Raw genomic sequence first — 26,298 nt, forward strand, 5'->3', positions numbered from 1 at the left:
TTCTTCTTCCTCTAAAATTACCTTTCAAAATTATCTTCTTTTAAATCTTACCTTCCTTTAAAATTTCCCCTTTCCTCTAAAAGTTCCTTACCTTTGAATGATAATTTCTATAGCCATTCTATTGATAGTGCCTACTGTCCCAACTAAGACCCTTGTCCTCCCACATGTTCCCAAGTAAGAGCGAGTCTAGGGTGTTTTGCCGAGTCCTCTATTTGTTTGATTTCCTTCCTCCCTACCCTGACAGGTAATAAATAAGGGGAAAAAATGGCCTCTCTGGAGCAGTTGTCAACTCTGCCTCAACCGTCCCCAATTTGAGGTGGTTTGGTTGCTGTTCTTGTTCCGAGTCCCATCACTCAGGCCTTGAAAGCTGATAGATTTCTGATTTCTTCCTTGAAAATGACATGATGAATCAGACTGCATGCTTCCCTGTGAGGGCCCAGGAGGAAATGTAATCAGAGGATGGACTCTGCCATGGAACTATTGCAGGGTTGGCCTTAGCATGGGGAGAGGCAAGACCCTTGTGGAGCGCGATGGCAGGAGTTCAGAGAAGCTTTGCTGCATGGATAGCTTCAGACAGTTCTAGAACTATGAATAAAACACTTCTAAAACCCGAGAATGACCTTAAACTATATAAAAGAGCTGAAAGAGGGAATTCCATGACATGTCTAAACAATAATTCAAAGCCAGATGGATCCATGAGTAGAAACTGCGTGCTCTTCTCCAGGCAGCCATTCCTCGGTGCTCTGAGGTTGTGAGGCACCTGTCTGAAAAACAGTCATCTGTGTGTCTTGTTATTTGTTGGAGCTCAGTATGCCCAGCATCAGGTCAGTGCTATTTATAATATCGTCTCCGTGCTCTGGTACACTTGCTCCTGTCTGCTTTTTACTGCTTTCTTATCAGTCACCTAGCAGACAGGAGTCAGGATGTTGGGAGGCACAACAGGAGTCAGGATGTTGGGAGGCAGCACTGGATGAGACTGTCCATTAGCAATTTCGAACCTGTAATGAGGCTTGCTTCTGTTAAATGCTCCAGTGGTTTGGGGACAGCAGTGAATGCTGCCTGTAATCTCCCAACGCCTCAGCATGGATTGTGTCTGCTTTCTTTTCTATTCAGTTGCCTCCAAATCAATGGCAAATTTTATTGAGGATTTTACATGTGGTAACATAATGCCCCTTCAAGCCTGAGAAGGGAAATTCTTTTCTCGCTCACCTTTTATAATTTTGAAACTGATATTTGGATAGTTGGAGCAATTTATTCAAAGCCTCACACTGGAGTCTAGGCCCAAACCCATAGGCATTTAAAGCCCACAATTTCTTGTGTTCATTTTTGTCCTTTGTTATTCAATCTTCTGTTACATTTTAGTTTCCACATCCTTTCAGGTTTAAAGAAAGCCTGTGTGGGCTGGGAGAGCCTGTGTCTGCTCTGATTATATTGTCTGGCTTGCTTCACATTTCTTATTTTCCTCATGTGTTTCAACCACAAGGTACCTCTTTGCCACAAATATACTGATATGTGTCCTAAAAAGAAGAAACTTATACATAGCCACAGTATAATAAAATCAAGGAATGTATATTTTTGTACTAATTTATATAACATGCAACCTTTATTCAGATTTTAAATATTGTCCTAATATTTCTTATAACCAAAGAATCTATTCGCTCCATCCTATCCATCCCCAGGACACTTTGGGTTCTTTTATTTACAACAGCTGCATGGTCTTTTACTTCATGACATTGACTTAAACACACAGACCAGTTAGTTTGTAGAATGTTTCTATTTTGGAGTTGGTTTGATGTTTTCTCATAATTTGGTTCAAGCTCTGTATTTTAGGTAGGAACGCCACAAAGGCAGCCCAGTGTTTCCTGGGCTCGACATCACGGGGCACATCACAAATATCTCCCATCTTAGGGTTAGCTTGGGACTAGGTGGTATCTTCTAGGGATCTCAGTGAAAGTCCTACTTCCTGTTTATGGGTACTAAGCTCCTACCCACACTTTATGGCCTGGAAAATCACTGTTCCTGTTGCTACTCATACTCCTGCTCCCACCCAGTGGTACTAACATCCATGATGACTATGCCTCTCTCCCCATGGTCTTCCCTTTCTCTTTCCTTCTTCTTTCCCTTCCTCCTTTGCTTCCTTCCTTCTTCCTTCTTGGTTTCTTCACCATTTTACTCTGTCTCTGCAGCTTTTCCCTTTCCCTCTTCCTCTCCTCCCTCTTTTCCTTCACATAAATAAGAGAATCACAAGCTCTTATTTTTTTAACACATCTTTTAATTGATTTTTGGGAAATTCCACATCATGCACCCCAGTCTCACTCATCTCTCAGTCCTTCTATGTCCACCCTCCACCCTTAGAGTGCCCCCCAAGAAAAGGGAAAAACGTTTTACTCCTCTGTCTTTCCCACCTCTCATATATATATATATATATATATATATATATATATATATATGTATGTATGTATATATGATGTCATAGTGGTTCATTGCAATGAGTTGTTGGTCTGGTTCAAGGCTTCTGGCTTCTGGTACATAATCAATAGTGGACCCTCACTGATACTTCTCTCAGACACCCTGCTATTGCCCCAGTCATGGAGATCCTGCAGCTATGGTTCCACAGGACTGGTCACTTCATGTGATCCAGCAGGTCATAGATAGGGTAGATGTTGGGGTGGGCCAACTCAAAGCACTGGATGTGGACCTGGGTGGTGACTGAGTTGTTCATTCTGGGCCCTCCATTGGGACTGCCTCACTCAGGTGAGGGTCAGGACCAACTCTCCCATGTGCAGGGCCAGCTCTTCCATTGCCTGGACAGAAAGGTGGGGGGCAGCTCTCCTAGGGGAAGTTGAAGGTCTGGGCCAGCTCTCCTATGCCCATGACACTGGGACCAGCTCTGCTCAGGGGTGGGGAGGAGCAGCTCTCCCACTGAGATGGCCTGGAAGGGGCAGGACCACTTCTCCAGTGACCATGCTACCGGGCCAGCTCTCCCACAGATCCCCGTGGTAACACAGGCTACGGAAATCAACATGGACGCTGGCTATGGTAGGAGGACCACGGACCCAGACATGGCCCTTTGCTGCTGCTCCAGCCTGCATGTCACCATAGGCCACTCCGCTTGGTATGGACCCAGTGACAGCATGGCCCCTGGACATAAACGTGCCCTCAGGTGGCTGCCCAGACCCGAGGTATCATATTCTCAGTGGTTCCATGGACCACGAAATATCATCACAGACCCTGGCCGTCGTAGGGCCACAGACCCAGACATAGCCCTCGGCTGCAGCTTGGGCCCAGATTTTAGCATGGCCTGGGGTGGCAGTGTAGGCCACTTCAGATCAGTATGACCCTGGTGGCAGCCTGTCCCTTGGATGTCAACATGGTCTTGGGTGACAGCACAGACCACAATCACTTGCATGGCTTTTGGCGGTAGCACGAGCCATGGACATAAACACAGACTCTGGCTGCAGTAGGGCCAGGGATCCAGACATCGCTAATGGCTGCATCTTGGGCCCAGACTTCACCGTGGCCCTGCGGGGTTGGGGAGGGGAGGGAGGCAGTGCAAGCTTTTCAGGTTAATATGGCCCCAGCAGCAGGATGGCCCTCAGACAACATAGCCTCAGGTGGTGGCAGGCCACGATCACCTGTATGCCCTTCAATGGTAACACAGCTGCAGACATCAACACAGACCTCAGCTGTGGAAGGGCCAGGGACTCAAACATGGTCCTCGGTGGCAGCATGGGCCTGGGTATCATATGGCCCCAGGTAGCAGCATAGGCCACCCCTATCAGTCTGTTCTCACCGATGTCCTATCTTCAGTTCCACTTTTCTCCACAGCACATGAACCACTCTGCAAGAGGCAGTGTGAAAGGTAGAAGTAGGACCTCTGCTGGTGTGCACGTGCTCTCTGAAATGTTCTCACCCCCAACACTCTGCCCACCAAAAGTCCCCAGATCTCAGTCCAGGACACTTCTAGAGTTCCATTCTATATTTACCAGGCCCTCTTTTATATGTTGATCTCAGTTTGTGAGCAGATAGTCAGCAGTGCGATACTCTGACTAAATTTTCACTTCTACAACTGCACCCTTGAAAATGTCTTGGAAAAGTTCCATTTGGTGAACTCGGTGCATGAGTATATGCTGCTCTCAGAGAGGTATGGGGTGAGTTAAATACAGTGCACTGGAGACGCCTGGAGTTAGGCTCTTCTATATTGTTTTTGATAATCATCCTGAAATAACCATTCTGCAGCTATGACAGAAGCTGTAGAAATTTATTAAAATCAACAACTAAAGGGGAATGCGATGGTTTGCATTTTCAATACTAAGACAATGAGGTTTAAGTGAGTTTTGAATATAAAAGGGGCTGATATTTTAAGTGACAGATCTTTGAGAAAATAATTGGTGGTGGAATCTAAGATGAGGTTTGTACTGAAAATATCTTCATCTTGTAAACCTACTCTCAGCTAATCCTCTGGCTGTCAATGGTGTTAAATTTCTAGAATGATGTTGAGAGGGATGTGAGCACTGCCTTGAATCAACGCCTCCTTGATTAACTGTATAACACTTTAAGCATCATCAGTGTCTCCAAATCTTTGTGCTTTCTGTAGTTGAATACTATTCCCCACAGTAAAGCAGTCATCAGGCCATGGCTGTGCTTCCCATTTGGGTTGATCATACATATTCTGCACCTTATTCAACATCATGCTACAGTTGCCTTCAACTCAATTTCACCTTAAAATTAGTATGGGAAGAAGTTTGGCAGGTTTGAATTATAGTTGAAGTCTTGTTAAAAAAAAAATCTTATTCCAGCTCTTGCCATACTTTTCTATGGATTTTTAAATTTTCTTCTAGAAGAAATTTTTAATAAGCAAGCAACCCACACATGAGAAATAAAACCCATATAAAAAGTTACTAAAGCACAATGGAACATTATTTGTTTTCCCAAATATCTTGAATTCCCATGGCAAATTACCAAAATTTACAGTTTTGAACAGGGGAATAAATACTACGCGGGCAAAGAAAAACTTGTATTGGTGATAAAAAGCTATGCTTATGCATAATATCCGACAAAAGATAATTACTGCAGCCTTCCTCGTTGGCAAAGGGACAGTTGCCTGATGTGCACTGGCACTCTGAAAATCCTGGCTCATTAGTTGCATGCCACCTGATGAGGATAATGTAAGGGTGAGGAGTCTGTTGATGTTTGCAGACAGGAGTCCTGACCAGAGTTTAGTCACAAGACTTGGAATGGCTCTAGTGCCCCAGGAGACATCTTCATTTTCTTTCCTAATTATTAGCCTCCTCATACCCATTTGACTAAGTATAAGGAAATTATGTATTATTCATTTTTTTTCACACAAGAGATTTACTGGAGGCAGGCGGAGCGAAGATGAGGGTGGAGGGGAGAGGGAAGAGGAGAGGGGGAGGGGGAAAGGGAGAGAGAGCATATTATTCATTTTTGTGCTCGCCCACCTTCTTTCACAGAAGATGCTATTTACTGAAGACATCTTTGCTGCCACATACAACATTTTGAAGATTTTTATATAACAATAATTGTAAAACATATTATCACAAGCTGGGTAGTGGTGGTGCATGCTCTTAATTCCAGCACTCAGGAGGAAGAGACATGCGGATCTCTGTGAGTTCAAGGCCAGTTTGGTCTACAAAGTGAGTTCCAGGGCAGCCAGGACTGGTACACAGAGAAACCCTGTCTCAGAAAACCAATATATGTCACTCATTTATTCATTCTCATTTCAATGGACATTTTAACAATTTTTTTAAATATAGGAATTATAAATAAACCAACTAGGTTAACTATTCTTCACACTTTTTGATTACCATGTGTATTCATTTTCCTTAAATATATATCTAAACGTAATTTTTTTTTGTGTTAAAGGTTGAGTAATGTTGAACTTTATAGATACCGTGAATTTGCTAATCTGTTTTCCATTCTTGGAAAAAATGTGTGTAGATTCCAGTTGCACAAACCCTTGCTCACATTTGGTCCAAGTAACCATTTTCATTTCAGTCATTTTGGTGCATAAATCATTTGTTTGTATTTTTTAGTAAGTTTGGCTTTCAACCTTCATATCATCTTTGACGCTCAGTTTCATCCTCACAGCCGGTGCCTCTTGTTCTGCTCTTTGTATCTGGTCCTGGCCATCTTTAATGTCCATTGTATGTTTCTTAGAATAGCAGTCTATCTACAACACTGTACAGTGTTATTATTATTACTTTTTAGACGCTAATTAGTTTCCTTCATTTGATATAGTTCAAACACGAGGTATGAAAACTAAGGTATATGATTACCATTACAAATGTGACTTTATATTCTTTCTTTATCTACACACACACACACACACACACACACACACATACACTCACACACACACACGGCGGGGGGGGGGAGAGATTCTACTTGATGCTGATATTACTTGCTTTCCACACAACCAATGGAAGAGCTGAGCTGACGTGTACAGAACTTTGTAGGAAAGAAACTGGCCTGTGAGGACTGCTGAGATTTTCAGCCCCCATACAAAAGTATGCCCCAACAACAAAAGATAGGGATAATTTGATATTTTCAGTTTTGGTAGCAGAAATGGGAAAAATAGAATCGTCAATCATGTGTAAGTTACCCAGCATATGTAGGGAGTGGAATGGGAATTGAGAATCCAAACCAGTTTAACACTTTTTAGTAATATTCCTGCTGGGCATTGTTCTAGTATCCATACTTGTTTGTGACAAGAATCTACTGAACGTGACTGATCTTTTCTCTAAAGGCTGGGATCTTAAAGAGCCTTGCAGCATCATAATAACCAAAAATTCTCAGTGTGCTCTACTAAATATGGAGACAGAAAACAAGTTCACACTGAATTTATAATGATTCCAGCATTTGTGCTGTCATTTTAAAGTAAAATCACTTCATTTTGGTGTCCTTGACTTCTGCTTCTTTCTACTCACCTACTAAATGAAGGAAACAGGAAATGTGCTTGTGATTACCTCAGTTCCAGTGAACTGAGGATTTTATCATCATTTGATAATAAATCCATTTTCCTAAGATAGAGGCAAACCAGAAACAAGAGACGCAAGTTACAAAACCATACAAGAATACACAAAATTGATTTCTTGTGACTCACTGAAGTCTAAATTATTAAGCATATGTGGTAAATTATGAACTTGTCTTATTCTGGGATTAAAATAATTGTCTTTACTGAAGATGTGTATGATTAAGAAAGTATGTGATTTGAAATTCCAAGACCAGAATCTACATTTCCAATGAGGATGCATGGTATACAACGCTAACGTTTTACAAACAAGCCTGAAACTGGAAAATAGCAGTAAGGATGGTTATCTTAAGGACTGTTGAGTCAATCAAATTAGAAAATGCAAGCAGAAGGTGTGGCTCTGGCTGCCCTGGAACTCACTCTGTAGACCAGGCTGGCCTCAAACTCATAGAGATCCTCCTGACTCTGCCTCCTGAGTGCTGGGATTAAGGGCACCTGCCACCACTACCTCCTCCACCACTCTTCATGTTTCTATGTGACACTAGATTTTGGCAACTCCGGCTACTATGTAGGTTTTGCTCACCTACACAGAGAAACCCTGTCTTGATAAACCAAACCAAACCAAACAACAACAGAAAACCATGGGGAGTGGTAGAGGAGGCAGGTAGGGGAACAATAGGGAAGCAGGGAGGTAGGCAAGCCAATGAGAGGCAGGGTCCTGACTCTGCTGTAGGTGAGCTGATGTCACCCTTCCTGGCTAGGGAGTGATTAGAATCTCCTTGAGCTGTTACTTAAGTAGGCAGCACCTACACTCTTGTTCTCCCTTTTTGTTCTAATTGCTTTGGTTATAATAAAGAAATAGAAATTCATCTGCTCGGGAGTTATAACTGAGGAGGGAGTTATTATCTTTAAGTGCTTAATTTAGGCGAGGAATAACTGGTCATCAGTGACTTGCTCTAAAAAATGCCCCTGGGTTACACTTAGAGCAAGCAGTGAGGAAAACCCAGCAGTGAGGTTTCCAGCAGAGGAGAGGAAAGTGGTGCTCTAGAAAGAAGGCTGGCCTGAAAAGCCGGAAATCTGGATTTCAGCAGGAACCAGACAGGCTAGGGTGGAAGAGCTGGCTTCCTCCTTCGAGTTACATTCTTAGCTCAGAGATGGGAAAGCTGTCCTCCTATTTCTCAGCCTCGTGTATGTCCTCAGTATACCGTATCTTAATGATACTCTTTTGTGCCCTCTGTTAGAATTTATCAGGGGAGCATTACATCCTACTGTGCAGTAACCGATGAGGTCTCCACTGTGAAAGGGATGAGGCTGCAGCTGCAGAACGCAGCATCAGTCAAAAGGTGGAAGAATTATCAGTCAGAATTCAAACATATCTTAGTTTTAAAAAAATTTTCCCTTTTATTAAAATTAGATTTTTTTTCTCATACAATATATCCTGATTGAAATTTCTTCTCCCTCTATTCCTCCCAGTTCCTCCCCTCCTCCCCTCCCATGCACATCCACTCCCTTTCTGTCTCTCATTAGAAAAGAACAGGCATCTAAGTGATAACAATAAGCCCTTGGTGGTGGCTCAAGTCTTTAATCCAGCACTTGGGAGGCAGCAGCAGGCAGATCTCTGTGAGTTCCTGGCCAGTCTGGCTACAAAGTGAGTTCCAGGACAGCAAGGGCAGTTACACAGAGAAACCCTGGAGGGGAGAGAGAGAGAGAGAGAGAGAGAGAGAGAGAGAGAGAGAGAGAGAGAGAGAGAGAGAGAGAGAGAGAGAACAAAATATAACAAAATAAAATACAATAAGATAAAACAAAACCCATCACATGGAAGTTGGACAAGACAAACCAAGAGAAAAAGAGCCGCTAGAGAAGGCACAAGAATCAGAGACCCACTCATTCATACAATCAGTAGTCCCATGAAACCACTAAACTGAAAGCTGTAATATGTATGCAGAGGACCTGGTGCAGATGATCTGTGTAGGCCTTGTGCTTGCTGCTTCAGTCTCTGTGAGTTCTTATGAGCTCGCTCAGTTGACTTAGAGGGCCTTGTTCTCCTGGTGTTCTCCTCTGGCTCTTACACTCTTTCTGCCTTCTCTTCCATGGGTCTCCTTGAGCTGTGAGGAGAGGGATTTGATAGAGACATCCCATTTAGAACTGTGCGTTCCAAGGTCTCTGCATAATGTCTGGCTGTGGGTCTCTGTATTTGTTCCCATCTACTGCAGGAGAAGGCCTCTCTGATGATGACTGAACGAGGCACTGATCTATGAGTATAGCAGAATACTACTAGGAGTCCTTTTATTGTTACTTTTTTTTTTTTTAAAGCAGTAGCATTTGATTTTACCCTAAGTTTCTGGGCTATCTAGTCTTTGGTTCTTGGTCACCCAAGCAGTATCCTGTATGGGTTCCATCCTGTGGGGTGGGCCTTACACCAAATAAGACATCAATTGTTTACTCCTACAAGATTTGTTGCCACCATTTCCCTACCATATTTTACAGGCAGGACACTTGCTCAACCATGTTCATTGCTAGTCTATCCATAATAGACAGAAACTGCAAGCAACCTAGATGTCCCTCAACAAAAGATTGGATAAAGAAAATGTGGTACATTTACACAGTGGAGTATGCCTTAGCTGTTTAAAATACACACCACACACACACACACACACACACACACACACACACACACACATCATGAAATTTGCAGGCAAGTGGATAGAACTGGAAAAAAATCATCCTGAGTGAGGTAACCCAGACCTAAAAAGATAAATAGGGTATACATTTGCTTGTATGCAGATATTTTAGGTTTTTGAACTCTTTTTTTTTTGTAATTTTATGTTTATTTATATGGGTGTTTTGTCTGTGTACCACTGTGAGCCTGGTGCCTACAGAAGCCAGAAGAGGGAGCTGGCCATTTCCTGCTGTATTTGTCCTTATAATCTAGAGGCCTGTACAGTCCCGTGTACATAATAGCTATTCAAATATATGCCTCAGGAAGGAGTGAATGAGTGAATGAATGAACGTCTCAAATTAAAGCGTTCAATCAAGATTGTATTTGCTTTGCCTGCTATGGTGAATCCTGATATAAGTGCTCAAAGACTGAAAACAAATCACATTTATTTATCCCCCACTCGCTTCCCGCCAAAGAGAGGTGGAGGAATTCTGGGATCCTTCCATGGCATCTCTGGGGTGGTGTGCTCTCTTTGCATGCTGGTCTCTACCATGGCAGGGGGAGAGTAGCTATGGAGAAGTAATGGCTGCAGGCTTCTTCTCAGAAGGCACAGGACCAGTGTGGATGCCAGATGTGCAATTTCTCATCTCTCTGTCTCTCTGGCTTATTTGTCCATTGACTAAAGGCAGAATCCTTTGTTGAGTTTGTCCCACTATTGATGCCTATTTACTCTATAATTAAGCAAAACTGTACATTGCTCAAGAAGAAGCTTGAATAAATGAATCTCTGGAGCAGAGGCAGGGCACCAACTGGGAATTTGCTTCAAGTGCAGAATCTCAGGCCCACTTGCAATCTCTATACCAGAATCTGCATTTAGCAAGATTCCCTAGGTGATTTGTAGGAACCATTAAAGACTGATAAGCATTGAATTTATATATCAAGACATTTATTCCTGAGTAATTAAAATCCCTGTTGAGTGTCACTTAAGGCCTTTGCTCTCATTTAAGCAATTCTTGCAATGCTGCTTTCATCCTCTGGCTACTAATATACAGTTGTCAGATCCCTCTCAGAATTGCTGTGGAGTCTGGCCTTACATATTTAGTTCTTTTAATGTTGTCTCATAAATCAAGTTTTCCATCCCCCTAATCAATCCAGTAACTCTCTCTTGAATTTGCAGTAATTTGTCAACATCTTTCTCCATCTGAGTAGCTGTAAGCCTGAATGTAATTTTCTATGAGCAGACACAAGTATTATTTATAGGATTTAAAATTCCTTTAAGATACGTGATCAAGGCTAATAGCCAAACAAGGGAAAGGTAATGTATACACACTATGCAAGGGAAGGCAGTCAATTAGAGTATCATTTGCTATTCCACAGTCATTATTATCATAAACTACAATTTAAAAGATAGCTTTCAAACTTTCATATTAGATACAGTGGTCAGGATTATTGAATATATATATATATATATATATATATATATATCCATATATGTGCGGAAATAAATGATCGAGACAAAGGAAGGACAGAAGAATTCCTGCAGATCAAGACACTGAGGAAAAATTTCGGAGGCCTTAAGACTAACACTCTAGATTAATGGAGGAAAGTAGAAAGGGCATTCCAGGAAGAGTCAATAAACTAGCAACAGCCATCTAAACAGGCAATCACAAGATGATGATGATGATGATGATGATGATGATGACATTTTCTCTACATTTGTAATAACTTCCAATGGATGGTTTGCAATTGCAATTGACTCTTAAAAGGACAAAGTAAATGATGCCTTGTTGAGCAAAAGAAAAGAAACTTGCTGTATATTTTTTCAAGTTAGGATGCCTTTTTCATGGAAAAGAAAAAAGATCTAGCAAAACAAAACATGGAAATGCCAATGGAAAAATAAGACCCTTCAACAGTGTCTCTCTTCCCCTGAACTTGCAGAACGAGAACAGAGAAACAGAATGAATCTCAAACAATACTTCCTGCTGAATAATCTACATAAAGTTCAGTAGACCTAAGTGTTTCAGAAAATATCACTTCTACCATGTGTCAAACGGAAGTGCCATTTTATTACCATGCATTCTTTTATAAGGGCCCCTTTAGGGTAATGAGGCCTTAAAGTTTAAAATTATATCTATACAAAATTATATCTGGTGAGTCTAATATCAAATGAGTATGCTACTGATAGTTAAAATACAGACACTCCCAGAATAAGAAATGCTTTTGTTATATCTATGGCAGAAGACTTGGTACTAACTGAGGCTGTCCAAGACCTCAGTCTGCCTGGCCAACCCAGCCAATGAAGACAGGCCATCATTGAGACTCAGTTTGGGGTACAGACTTCTTTGTCTACATTGATCAGATTGCTCAGCTTTGTGGATGGGAATTTTATTCTCCAATGCAGGTGGCCTGCCCAGAAACCATGTTTTGTGTAATGGACACTTTACTGCGCTAAGAATGAGGTAGAAGTTTGGTGGCTATAATGATGTTCCTGTCTGTCTGTCACACTTTTGTTCTCAAAAATTGAGTTAGACCTGCATTTGAGGCCATTGAATAGACTTATGCATATTCTAATTTCTAATGCTCTCAGGGCAGTAACTCTGCTGCAATAACAAGGTTTATTTTATTGCAGTTTGAAGGCTATTTGGGGCCTCAGTAGGTGAACATGTCCCCTAGCTCAAATAGGTCAAACATCTGCTAAGTTCCATCCCCCACAACTTTCTTAACCTTGCTTTATTGTTATTACCCTCAGGAGACCACTGAGCAGGAGTTGGAGGGAGAAAGAATTGAAGTGACATTTGTGTCATTATTCAGCACATTTAGGCAGTTTATTATCTGGTAATGAATTCCTCCCCACTCCGCAAAGAACTTAATATGAAATAATATAACACATTAACACATAATGTGAGGCTGCATTCATTAATACAGTGTCCAGGTTGCTTACAATTTTTGGTCCAACTGTGTTTCTGTTACTGAGATCAAGCAGAGTGGTGGGTACTACCTCTATGCCTCAAAAGAAAGAGCATGGCAGTCTAGAGAGATGTGTGGGGCGCCTAACAATAGCATTGTTCAGTGTGCATAATGAAAATTTGGAATTGTCTTCTGGAAATTTTGGCTCCAAGAACAGGGATGCAGTTGATATCAGTGACATTGCAGGAGACAGAATGAAAATAAGAAAAACTGTGATATAAATGTATCCATTGTGTCTGGGCTATACACAAGATGTTGATCTCTGTATTGTAACCAGTTATGATTTTCTGTGATAGTCTCCATTTTTCTATAAAAAGAAGCTTGTTTGATGAGACGTAGTAGCTACACTTAGTTACGAATATAAGGATAATATTTGGAATATAGTAAGGAATTATCAGGGAGTACTATGGAAGAGAGAACAGAAAGATTATATTTTTTAAAAAAAACCAGAATACCAGGAAGTCTGGGGTGACACCAACTCTCCTAGAAATGGCTGCATGAACACGAAGGGAAGATGGCGGTATCAGTAGACATGGTAACATGAAAGGGGGAAATTTCAAGGGGTCCCACCCATACCCAAAGAACCATAGGTGACTAATGACTGGTTGAATAAATAGAATTAGCCTTTTCTAGGGATGAGTGCCCCTACTGATTATCCATTACAAACCATATACACAGGAAGATCAAAAATGGATTTATCAGGTTGTATTTGTATATTTGCACATATATATATATATGAAACACTAATAATCTAAGAAAAAGAGGCTATCAATTTGAGAGTGAGGAAACATGGGGAGAGTTGGAGGGAAGATTCCTGAGAGAGTCTGAGTGGAAAAAGGGAAGTGGAAAGTGATAATAATTTTATTTTAACTAAAATGTGTTTAACAAGAGTAAAAAAAAAAATCCCTACAACTGCCTAAGCAGTAGGGTCTCCAGCTAGTCTATACACATGTAAGATATTGTAGACAAGACTGGTTACTAAAGATCTGGGAACTTTGTTCTCCAGGTGAGTGTATGAGGAAACTCCAAATCCAGGATTGTGCAGTAGTTCATAACCCACACAGGTATTAATTCCTTAGTCCAGAGATATTGATTCTCTTCAGCTGAAAATACATTTGAACCTATAGTGATTTGTTTCAATTGTGAGTCACTGCCCTTCATGGATGCCACTCTCTAGTCAGAAAAATGTTACTGAGTTTTATGTATTCAACAGTGACATTTCAGCTATAATTGCAAATAATACTTTTTGTTACCTCCCTGATGTAAATTTCCTTTTTTTTCTGTCAGAGAGTAGATTTTACTCAAGTCTTTTTCCTTTATGCACCTGTATTACCCAAGAGAATCAAGCTCATGTAGTACAGTTTCAAAAATAGACTTAATCTAATAATAGTGGCTTCTAGATGGTTATGGTCTGGCATTAGATACAGGCCATACTCCTGTTTTCTGGCACTCAGGATTGGAGGGTAACTTAGTCAGTGTTCTATTGCTATGAAAAGATACTATGACCAAAGCAAGCCTTAGCATTTAATTAGGGCTTGCTTACATTTTTCAGAGGTTTAGTCCATTTTCATCATGGTGGGAAGCACAGTGGCACACAGGTAGACATGGTGCTACAGAAGTAGCTGAGAGTAGCAGATTCTATATCTGAATCTGCAGGCTGCAGGGAAAGGGAGAGCCACTGGCACTGGCTTGGGTTTTGAAACCACAAAGCCCACCCCCAGTGACACACTTCCTCCCAGAAGGCCACACCTTCTAATCCTTCTTAAGTAGTGCCACTCCCTGATGACTATGCATCCAAATATATGAAATTTTAGGAGCCATTCTTATTTAAATCACCACAGAGATCTTGACAATGATGTTGCTCTTATGAGAAAATGATATAATCGAGTCCCACCATTAACACAATGAGATGGAATAGAACAGAGAAGTAACCCTGAAGCCTAATTGCATTGATTTACAAGGCAAGAGGCCTGTGAACTTCCCGGGAGCCCTCAAAGTTCCTTAGTTGGAGTTTTGTTGTTTGCATCTACAAGTATCCTGGCTGCTAAGCTAATCCTGAAGGAGTTGAAGGCAAGTGATTTCATTCACTATGCAAATTTGTGTGTTTACTTTAGCTTTTTATTAATTCTCTACTGACAGAAGTTGACCAGAATGATCATCTATAAACCTCCCAATCACTTTCCCTAGCGTTGTCAACATTTATAACCACAATTTAACCATTAAAACTAAAGAAGTAACTCAGGCACAGCACAATGTAGTTATTACTATATAACTTATTTGAATTTAGTTTTCCCACCAAAGTCCAATTTTCATTGTTTCCCAAGAACTCCTGAGATCCTACATTGCACTTTGTTGTACATTGCCTTAATATTCACCAGTTTTTGCCAGTTAATCAGTTCTTCTTCAGTAGCTTGGCACTTTGGGAGAGAAGAGACATAATTGGGTTCAACATTCCTCAGCGCCCGCTTCCCAAGCTGATGAGTGTCACTGTTTGGGGGTATATTGAGGACCACGTGTGCTTCATTTCTTTGGTGATTAAACTTTTTCAGGATCTCACTGAATTTTTTTGTTCCACAAAATTTACTTTGCACAACTCTAAACACTCAGAAAAAAAATTGCACTTCCTGTGAAGGATACACAATCAAAATGGCAGAGTCCCCATCCCTAAGAACAGTGAAAGACTGGGCCATGTATTATTCGTTACTTTAATGAGACAGCAGAAGAAGGGTACTTGTGAAGAGCAGAGGCTTATTGGAGCCCACCTTCTAAAGATTCAGTATGAAAGACTATCAGTTATGGTCTTCTTGTCGGCCAAGTCCTGAGGGGGCACCACAGTATCAGATGCTTGAGACAGACACTTTGATGCTCTCTGTGTGCTTCTGTGTGAGCACTCATTCTTTATGTAAGTCTGCAAGAATTCCATAATGGAGCTCATGTCTAATGACCTCATCTAATTGTAAACACTTCACTAAAGTCTTGCCTCTAAATGGAACAGTCAGAATAATTCCTCACCTCAATACATCACTGTAGGGAGCCGCTATTCAAAGATGGCGCTGGCTTCCTGGGAGCCTAGCTGTAAACAACTCCATATTTGGCTATGATGCACGAGTATGGTAATTGGCCTTATGTCCTCAGCCTATCCCGTGGCTCCCCGTGCTAGCATTCTGGTGGGACCCAATCACAGTACGGCACGTTTGCCTGATTCCCTTTATAAGCAGCTGCAATTTAGTCCTCGGGGCCCCTCACCTCCCGCTCTCCCTTAATCAAGAGGCGCTCCAATAAAGTGTGTTCTGAGACGGATCCTCGCATGGTGGTCGTTCTTCCTCGCTGACCGAGGAGCGCGCCGCACATCACCAAGGGCATAAAACTTCAGCATCTGAAGGCTTGAGACATACTCTCAATCCATTTCCAAAGCATGACAACAGACTTGGTCAGAGGTTGGTCAAATGATGGTCCTAACACTTAGCTTAGCCATTGTCTAACCCATTGTTTAGATCTGACGTAAAAGTAGGGGGAACAAGGTGAGTTCTAGGTAGAAATTGGACCACTTTCACTTCATCCTGAACAAAATGTGTATGAAAGACCTCAGTCTTTTCTAGAACCACTCAACCTTTTGATGGAAGCTGTTACACAGATGAAATTTTCTCCATGTAAATTTTCCAACATTTTTCAAGTTTTGAGTAGCCTGCCATGTTTTCTTTAATGAACATTTACTATAAGAATCATTCCTAGAGCACCGGAATAAATGAGGAGTTAACTTGTTATCATTTTTGCAAAAGGCAAAGAATTAGTGAAATAACACTTACTGTAGTGTTGAATATTTGAATTAATCAGATAAAAATTAGTGTGCTATTTTCATAAAAAGAATTGCCACCTTCTGAAGCACTGAAAATACTGTAGTGACTAAAACTACAATTTGTTCAGAAAAAAATGTGTGTGTGTGTGTGTGTGTGTGTGTGTGTGTGTGTGTGTGTGTATAAAGCTTAATCTTGAATGCCTTTCAACCAGTGATGCTGTGTCAGGCTGCTCCCATTGATTAAATGTAGTAGCAGAGTTGGAGCATTTAATCAATCATAAAAGCCACTTTAATGCATTATATCACTCCAAAGCTGGAACGATTAGTGTACTTGCACTGTAGGCCAGAATATAAAGTGCAGAATGCCGGTAATAACAAAAAACTGCAAGAGAGAGCGATTTCTTTCTCTGCTATGTCTTCATAATCATGAAATGTATATTTGTCGTTCTATGTCTTATGTGGATCTTTTCAGCTACATAGGTGTGGCAAAGGAAACAGTCATTTGAATGTGTAGGGTGTATTCGCAAAGATGTGAGCGTGAACAAATGTAATTGTCTGACATAGAAAACAGAAACAGGTTCTTGGATAATGATGAATTTTTAAAGAGGTGTTCTGCTTTCATTCTCTTGCATAATAAAGCCATTGTCACTGAAAATGTAGTCTGGAAAAGGGGTTTACAGCTTACAACTCTCAAGTCAAAATCCCTTACTGAGGGAATTTTAGGTAGGTATTCAAGGCAGAAATCATAGAGGAATGCTTCTTACTGGCTTGCTCCCTGGCCCATGATCAATTAGCTTTCTTTTAGAACACAGACCTAAGTGCCTTGGAAAGGTGCCACACACAGTGGGCCCAGCCATCCCCCACCAATCACCAACCAAGACAAATTCTCACAGATTTGTCCACAGGCTAATCTGATGGAGCCAACTCTTTAACTGAGGTTCCCTCTTCCTAAGGGATTCTAAGTTGTGTCAAACTGACAATAAAAGGTAACTAGGAGGGCCTGGAGTGATTAGAGCAGTGCCCTTCCAGTGGCTCCAGATTCAATTCCTAGCACCCATATGGGAGTTAATAACTCTCAGAAACTCCAATTTCATGGGATCTTAAATCCTCTTCTGACATCCACAGACACTGCAGGTAGGTAGTACACAGACATACATGCAGGCAATATATATATATATGATGGATAAAGCTCAAAAACAAAACAAAACAAACAAATATTTTGTTCCCCATTGCTGTGGATAAGTTCTGTGTGCTGTGAATGTGTTGCTCTGATTGGTTGATAAATAAAATGCTGATTGGCCAGTAGACAGGCCAGAAGTATAGACGGGACAAGCAGAGAAGAGAATTCTGGGAACAGGAAGGCTGAGTCAGGAGTTGCCAGCCGGACACAGAGGAAGCAAGACGTAAAAGTACTGGTAAGCCACAAGCCATGTGGCAACTTATAGGTTAATAGAAATGGGTTAATTTAAGATGTAAGAACAGATAGCAAGAAGCCTACCACGGCCATACAGTTTATAAGTAATATAAGCGTCTGAATGATTATTTGAGTCTGAGTGGCTGCCGGTCCAAGTGGGACTGGAGATAACTCCAGCTACACCCCATATTGAGATTTTCCATTATTATTCATGCCCACGGCTACAGCAAAGACAAGAAGCTATTGACAGAGTAAGACAGAAAGAAGGAGATGAAGGGGGAGAAGAAATGAGGCACATGTATCTGGTATGTCACACTTGATACAAGAAAACGGTTGTTTCTATAAATCAACATGCAGTGTGGAATGACCTGAGACCAAGAAGTGGTGATAGCAGGCAACAGTGAACAAAAAAAATGATAGATAGAGATCCATTTTTATAGATTGAAGAAACATTTTTTGATCCATTTTGAAGAATTATAATGAATGACATAACCATAGATATTCATATACTATCATTTGATAAGGTTACACAACATAATCTTTAGTCTATTTTATGAATCTTAATATCCTAGTGTTTAATTAGTATACATATTCATTAATTCATTTGTAATCTTTGAAAGCCTTGATGAAGAATAACCAATAAACAGGTTGCAGGAGAGAAAATCCTAACAGAGTTGAATCCAAACTGACATTTGAACTAGAAACCATGACTCCCAGTCCTAACTGAAGGTATCACACTGAAACAATTTACTCTCCAAGTGTTTACATGTGTGCAAACCCAGACAGAATCATAGCCTGACTTCTCAGAGGTTCCAGGAAGCCATCTCTTTACTGCCCAGGTTTAATACTCCTTCCCTTGTCTACCCTTTGGCTTGAAATATTTGGAATACATTTTGAATCGTATTTATTAGCCATATACTAATGTCTTTACTTTTTTAACCAATGCTAGTTTTGGTTGCACAATGATAGTCATACAATAAACACTATTTAATAACTTTAAAAAAATCAATTCATTGGACTTGAAGTTATAATGATAGTTGAAAATTATCCACATGGAGGTAACAATATTGTTTAGAAGGAAGTAATAATATATGTGGCAGTTACCAGACATTGCTCACATACCAGAGCATACAACACATAAATTGTGGGATCAAGTCAGTGCAAAGAGCTAAAGGAAATTGAAATAGGAATATGGATTATAAGAGGTAAGATCATCAAGAAAGACTTCAAGAAGTGATGATCAAACCCAAATCATCAGGGGGGCTCTGATTAATTTAAATGAATGGGGACCTGGCTAGGAGAGTCCAGAATCACTAAATCAGCAGGCTGTCAACTGAAGGGATGACTATGGTAGAATTAGAGAAGGCAAGCCTCAGAGACCAGTGATTTTTCAAAAGATGTCAAATTGAGTCTGGTGACTGTATTAGTCAGGGTTCTCTAGAGGAACAGAACTTACAGAATGAATATATATGGGATTTTAATTAGAGGACTTACAGGCTGGGGTCTTGCTAGTCCAACAATGGCTGTCTAACCAATGGAAAGTCCAAGAATCCATTAGGTGTTTAATCTATGAGGCTGGGTGTCTCTGCTGGTCTTAGTATATGCTGGTATCCAGAAGCAGTAGATTCTAATGCCATTGAAGAAATGGACTTGCCAGCTAGAGTGAGGGCAAGCAGGCAAAGAGCAAAGACCTTTCTTCTTCCGTATCTTTTATATGGTCTTCTTCCATACCCTTTATATAGGTTGATCAGAAGGTGTGGCCCAGATTAAAAGTGCATCTTCCCACCTCAAATGATTTAATTAAGAAAAACTCTTCATAGATAACCCAGATGCTTGGGTTTCAATTAATTTCAGATGTAGTCAAGTCGACACCAAGAATAGCCATCACAGTGACGTTGTCTGTTAATGCCAGCAACACCTGAGAAAACAAGGCCAGAGAGAACACTTGTTTCCAGGTCGAACTAAATAGTAGCTATGGATGCATTTTCTGAGGGCCATCCCAGGAGCTGAGGGTTTGAAGAACGTAGGGCTGCTTGGCATGTGTGGTAAGAAGCAACTGGGATCCAAGGGACTAACATGGAAACCGGTATGCTAAAATATCATAGCAGGTTATGGCTTACCCTATCTGGGACTAAGAGGGTTCTTTCTCTCTCAGTTTTCTTCCTCTATTTTTTTCTTTCAGAATTAGTAAGAAAACCTTACTCGGATACATGAATCACTCATATAATAATTAGCTACATGTTTAAGTTTGGGATAATAGAATTTAATCAACTTCACATGGTGACTTCTCATGTTATGTCCCTAAAAATAAAGGTAATTTCCCTTGTCTTCATACTATTCTCCTTCCACAGGACTTGAATGTGGATATGGTGATTAGCTGTCTTGGTACATGAGGCAAGACCACAATGACAGAAGTTGGTGTCTCCATCACTCTCTGGTCCTTCTGCTGGTTTTCTGTCTCTAAACAGACAATAAGGCTTGTGTCCAAGAGAAAAAATATCCTGACTTAACCAAAGCCCCATGATTTGGGGGCAGGTACTTTCTGATTTTCTGATTGAGTTAGGGAAAGGTGTCTATATGCATCTCTAGCATGCAATTTGATCTTATTATGTTGTAACAACTTGGTATGTTATTAGTTTCAGGCATAGCTCACTTTGCAAGAAGGGTGTCAGCTTTATGGCTTTATCTATATTTTTATCTTTTTACTTCTGTTGTGAGTGAAGAAGGTACCATAATATGTGACTTGCTTTTTGAGTGTTTCATGTGACTGGCTCAGCTATTAAAAATACATTTGTTTGGTTCATAAACCCCACTTGGGAAGTTCCTTTGAAATAGTTTGAAATATCGAGGCCTATAACTCTGCTATCAGGGTTATCCTTTCTCAACTTTGAACTTTCTAAAGGCCAGGAGAAAGAAGCCATCATTTGCAAGCAGCCATTGTATAGGGTTATTCGTGTCAACGAAGCCATCACACACAGTGACACAGAAGCTTGTTCTCTGTTGGACTTCAGAATTTCACTTCTGTGATTTCATTAGCACCAAATAATTGGTGAATGACATTTTAAATGGCATGGGTATTAAGGTCAGAGAGTACAGGGCTGGGTGATGCTCTCGGGGGTGGGGGGTGGGGGCGGGGGAAGTGCTTCTCAAAAGTCACTGGGAGGAGGTGAGGACTCACACTTTGTTTTCTCTTCTACCACCTACTAATTTTACAGCCATCTCTGATAAAGGCAAAGGATTAACAACCTTGCTGTAATGCCCTTCCAGGCAAGCAGAGAACAGTTACACAACAGCTCTAGCCTCTGAAGGGGAGAGATGTGACTACATTCAGGTTATGAAAGCAGAGCCTTTGAGTGAGACATGTCTGAGAAGGCAGTTCCCAGTACATCCAACTCTTAGAAGCAAGGACAATGTCTGGTGCATAAGTAATGCAATATTGGAATAGACAACACTGCCAGACACAAAACATTCTTCCACACTTCTCACTGAGACAAAAATGGAGTTTACTTCTCTTTATTCCTTCACCTTTATGTCAGAGTTTTGTTTGTTTATTTATTTACCACTATTCTTTCCTCTTACTGGGAAGAAATATCTTGAGAGCCACACAGGGCAAGAAGAATGTGAGGAAGTTTGACATTTAGGAATCTCAGATCACCATGGAGTGGAAGACATAGGCAAGCATCTCTGTGGAACTGTCTTGTTCTCTCTTCTAGCTCAGAAACAGCAGTGCAGTCTCCAAACTCAGAAATGATCCCAAAGAAGACTCACTGGCATGCATGTATGTTAAGTGGATTACTAATTTATGTCTGATGTACCGGCAAACTTCTTCATAATATATTCTGAAACTTTTGCATCCTTTCAACAAGGTATATTGAATCTTAGACCCTGGGCTGTGATTGATCCTAATGCCTGGATAATATGTTAGAATGTCACATGGTAACTGACAGGCTTTCATCATGGATTTAAAAGGCTAGAATCCTAGATTTCAATCCTCAGAGGCCATTCTTTATAAAGGAATTTAGGCTTTGAAATGAAATATTCAAAAAGACTAAATGCTTAGTGTTGACCTCAGGTATTTTTATGAAAATATGGGGAATGTATTTAGAGAGAGAAGACATTACCTGAGGACATGAGATTCATTCTCGAGTGATAGAAATCAATCTTCTTGCCCCGCTCTATAGTATTGAGTGCTTACCATTTTAAAATCTACTTAGAATAAGTGTCCTTGAAAAACAGGAGAACCCCAGACCAGTGTTGGCATGCCATTATGCCAATGATATCCCTTGGGAAAAAATGGGCAGTCCACATAACTTAGATTTTGCCTGCCAGTCTACTCAAATTCTTTATTTTCTCAGCTATCTGTCTCATGATCCAATCTTAAAAGTTTCTGGCAATAACACAACTTGTGGTTACTAACAAGGATCTAATCAATATCCTAAAGATTAAAAGCCCCAAACCTCAAAGGAATAAAACTATAATGATTTAGCTCAAAGCTAAGCCTGTTTGTTTAAGGATTGGAGAGAAAAACGAAGAAATGGGCCCCATAAATCAAACTGTTGACAGGTTTAGGTCTATCCTGACTTGCCCATTTCCTCCTCTGGGGTACAGAAAACACTGGCAGACTATTCAAAATGTCAGTTATGTGTAAAAACATCACGTGTTAAAATTAGTAAGAGTACTGTTGTAGTATGTTGGCTATTCAGGGCCTTTCTCCAACGAGCTGCATTACTCAGATACTGTGTTTCCTCATTAAGTCAGAGGAGAAGAGAGGGTGGGTAGTTTCCTCTAGGACCTTGAAGTCAATCCCTTCCCTTCCCTAGGCAAATCAGTGAAGGAAAAGAGAAGGACTACATGTGTCGGGGGCGGGGTGTGAGTGAATTAACTTTTCTTTGTGCACAGCAGCCAGTCCAGGTGAGAAGGAAAGATATGCCAGTCCAGGGTAGTTCCACTTAAAAATTCTTGATAGTCACTTAGCTACTTTGCAAAAGCTGATTATAGCTTAGCCCATACAGTATAGTTTTGTGCAATTTCTGTGATGTGTTATTCTTACAACAGATGGTCTTCCAGGTATGTGGCCAAATTACCTTATTTTATTTGGGTATCAATCAAATGTTTGGAGGGTGAAATGAAATGATTTGGAACAAATAAGATATTCTTTCCAAACTCCTTGGCTACTAACTCTTAAAAAAAGAGTAGCTTGCTGGAAAATATACTTTATTTAGAGTTAGACAATATGAAGAGGAAATTCTTCAAATGCTGCACTCTCAGACTAAGCTGTGATATCACTGTCATTTAGTCTGGAGATGGAGAAAGAGAGTGCCTGGTTCAGAGTTTGGGAAGGTGAAGGACACCAGCTTTTCCTTCTGTGTGAGTTGAGAAGGTAAAACTTCAAAGACAGGAGAATTTGTGAATCATAAGTTGTTAAGACTTCTGGGGTTCAGTTGATTTTTAAGAATTGATACATAATAATTGTATATATTCATAAAATATGTTATTTATGAGATAGTGTGATATTTTGACTCATGCATAAAATATATAATAGGGTAATTATTATATAGACTCCATCAGATATTTATCATTTCCTTGTTTTAAGAACATTTAAAATACTCCCTTCTCACCACATGGAAGCACACAGTTCCTTTATGAGCTGCAGGACACTAGAACATACTACTTCCATCTGACTTCTAGTTATAACTCTGCACTTGTTACCCAAGTGCCCATCCTTTCTAAATTTTGATAACCATGATTTTACTTTTTGTTTCAGCCAAGTCAACTTCTAGCTCAACCTGTGTTTGACTCTCTGTAACTGGTATATTTCATCAAACATAAGGCTTGTTCATGGTACTACAAATGATACCCCATTATTCGTGAAGATGGCTGATTCTAGGAACCCTCATATTACTGCACGTGATGCCCCATTCTTCGTGAAGATGGTAATTCCCCATTGTACATCTACCACAGTTTCCTTATCTATTCATTTATTGACAAATCCTTCTGTTGCTTTTGTATCTTCATATCATAAATAATGCTTCAAAAATATGGGAATATACAATCTAGTTTTCATTCTACTACCTTTCACCTTTCAACAGAGAAATACAAATTAAACTATGAGTTATCATCTTCCATTTAAATAGAATGGCTATTTATTGAAGACAAAAAATGGCAAAATTGTTGATGAGGCTATATGAAACAGGAAACTTCTTATGCATAGTTGATAGAAGTATAAATTAGTATTGCCATTGTGTACAACAGCCTGGAGATTCCTCAAAAGACTAATAATAGAAATATCATTTGATCTAGCAATTCTGTTTCTGGCTGCAAATTCAAAATACAGCAAATAAGTACATATAAATGAGTTACAATTGTGATTGAGTTTAACTGAGGGAAGACATTATGACATAAAATAAAAGAAAATATATTGGAACACGGAGACCCATGGACAGGCCTGGACTGGCTAAGAATTAATTAGATACAATGGACTTGGAACTGGCAAATTTGGGTAAATTTGAATAGCTGCAACTTCTCTGAACCTCCTCAGGCACAGATGCAATACCCCTCTCTTGTCAGATAAAGCTGGTCCTGTACTACATGGAGATATGAAATGATGTCACAGAACAGGGGCTGAAGCTTCCTCCTGCCACAGTCCCCCACCCAACAGGGAATCTTGAGTTAGATTTCAATATTATCTTCGGAATTGGTTCAAAAAATTCACATCTAGATGTTGGCCTATGCATTTTAATATTTTAACACCAGAAAAAAGATCTTGGTAGTCTGTAAGGGAACCAGAGAGGGTAAGTGTAGACGAAATTTTAAACTGTCTTATTAAATAAGAAACACAGAGCCAAATATAGAGTTAAAGCCAAAGAGATCAGAGCACTAGCAAAGAGCCAAGACTACCTTTAGCCTTTAGCTTACCACTCACCTCTGTCCTTCCCCAGAGAGAGACCTTTTCCTTGTGTGACTGTCTTTTTATTGCTTTCCTGCTCTGCCTTCTCATTGGCTCTAAGCCCAGCCACATGACTTCCTTGTCACTGCCTGCCTATACAGACCTCCTGGTCTCTATGATTGGTACAGGGATTAAAGACTAGGGTCATCATGCTTGGCTGTGTCCTTGACCACACAGAGACTCTGCCTGCCATGTGATCAGATTAAGGGCGTGGGCTACCACTGTTGGACTTCTGCTTAATGGCTAGCTTTTACCTCTAATCTCCAGGCAACTTTATTTATTAACATACAAATAAAATCACATTTCAGAACAAAAAAAAATCACCATAGGTAAGTCATATTATACACCAGATTGAATTTGTCGATTTCGGTACACTTACAAAAGATTTAGTGTGTTAGGACAAAGTGGTCCAAGATTCTGGAAGCAAACTTAGCTTCACTGACTTGTTGCTACATGGAAGCCTACACCAAGCATTGTTATCAGCGCTATCTTGACTTAAATGAAGAACCCAAAATTAGAAAGCCATTCACTTGAGTGCATTTATCATGTGCTATTGACTCATCTGTCCTTAAATGAAGAGTCATTCTCAAAGAAGGCCTTGGCAATATTGATTTTAATTAAAAAAGAAGAAATCAAAAAGAGAAAATCCACACAAAGTAAGAGAGGAACAAGATACGTTTAAGGTTCTCTCGTGACGGCGTCGTTAGGCTCACTGAAAGGTGGAAAATCTGCCGTTTAGAGGCATTCTGATTTCTTTGTGAATGTTACGTACTCAGAGCAGCACTGGCAAAATATTAGTTACCAGTGTTCAAAAGCTCAGTGGACCTGCTACCCTGAGGGAAGACAAAGAACAACTGGTAAGCAGAATCATTTATTTCAGGGAGGGGTAAATTTTATATCTTTATTTGTATATATTTATTTAACATCCCGACCACAGCTTCCCCTTCCTCCTCTCCTCTCAGTCCCTCCTCCCATCTCCCCTATGCCACCCATCTTATTCTCCATTTCTATTTAGAAAAGGGCAGGCTTCCCATGGACAATAACACTGTTAAGTGTACCACAAGAAGACCAAAATATATTACTGTCTCAGATATGTAGAGGGCCTAGGTCAGTCCCATGCAGGCTCCCTGGTTGTTAGTTCAGACTCTGTGAGCTCCTATAAGCCCAGGTTAGTTGATTCTGTGAGTTTTCTTGTGATGTCCTTGACCCCTCTGGCTCCTATAATCCTTCCTCCCTCTCTTCAGCAGGATTTGCTAAACTCAGCCAAATGTTTGGCTGTGGGTCCCTGCATCTGTTTCCATCAGTTACTAGATGAAGACTCTCTGATGAAAATTGGGCTAGATATCAAGCTATGAGTACAGCAGAATATCGCTAGGCATCCTTACACTGACTTTTTTTTTTTTCTTCAGTCATGTTTGGTTCTATTATCCAATTAAAAATGGGGTGTAGATCTAAACACAGATTTTTCAACAAAAGAATCTCAGTGTCTCAGAAATACTTAAAGCAATGTTAAACATCATTA

This window comes from Peromyscus maniculatus, chromosome 19 (assembly GCF_049852395.1).
Source record: "Peromyscus maniculatus bairdii isolate BWxNUB_F1_BW_parent chromosome 19, HU_Pman_BW_mat_3.1, whole genome shotgun sequence".
NCBI classification, from domain to species: domain Eukaryota; kingdom Metazoa; phylum Chordata; class Mammalia; order Rodentia; family Cricetidae; genus Peromyscus; species Peromyscus maniculatus.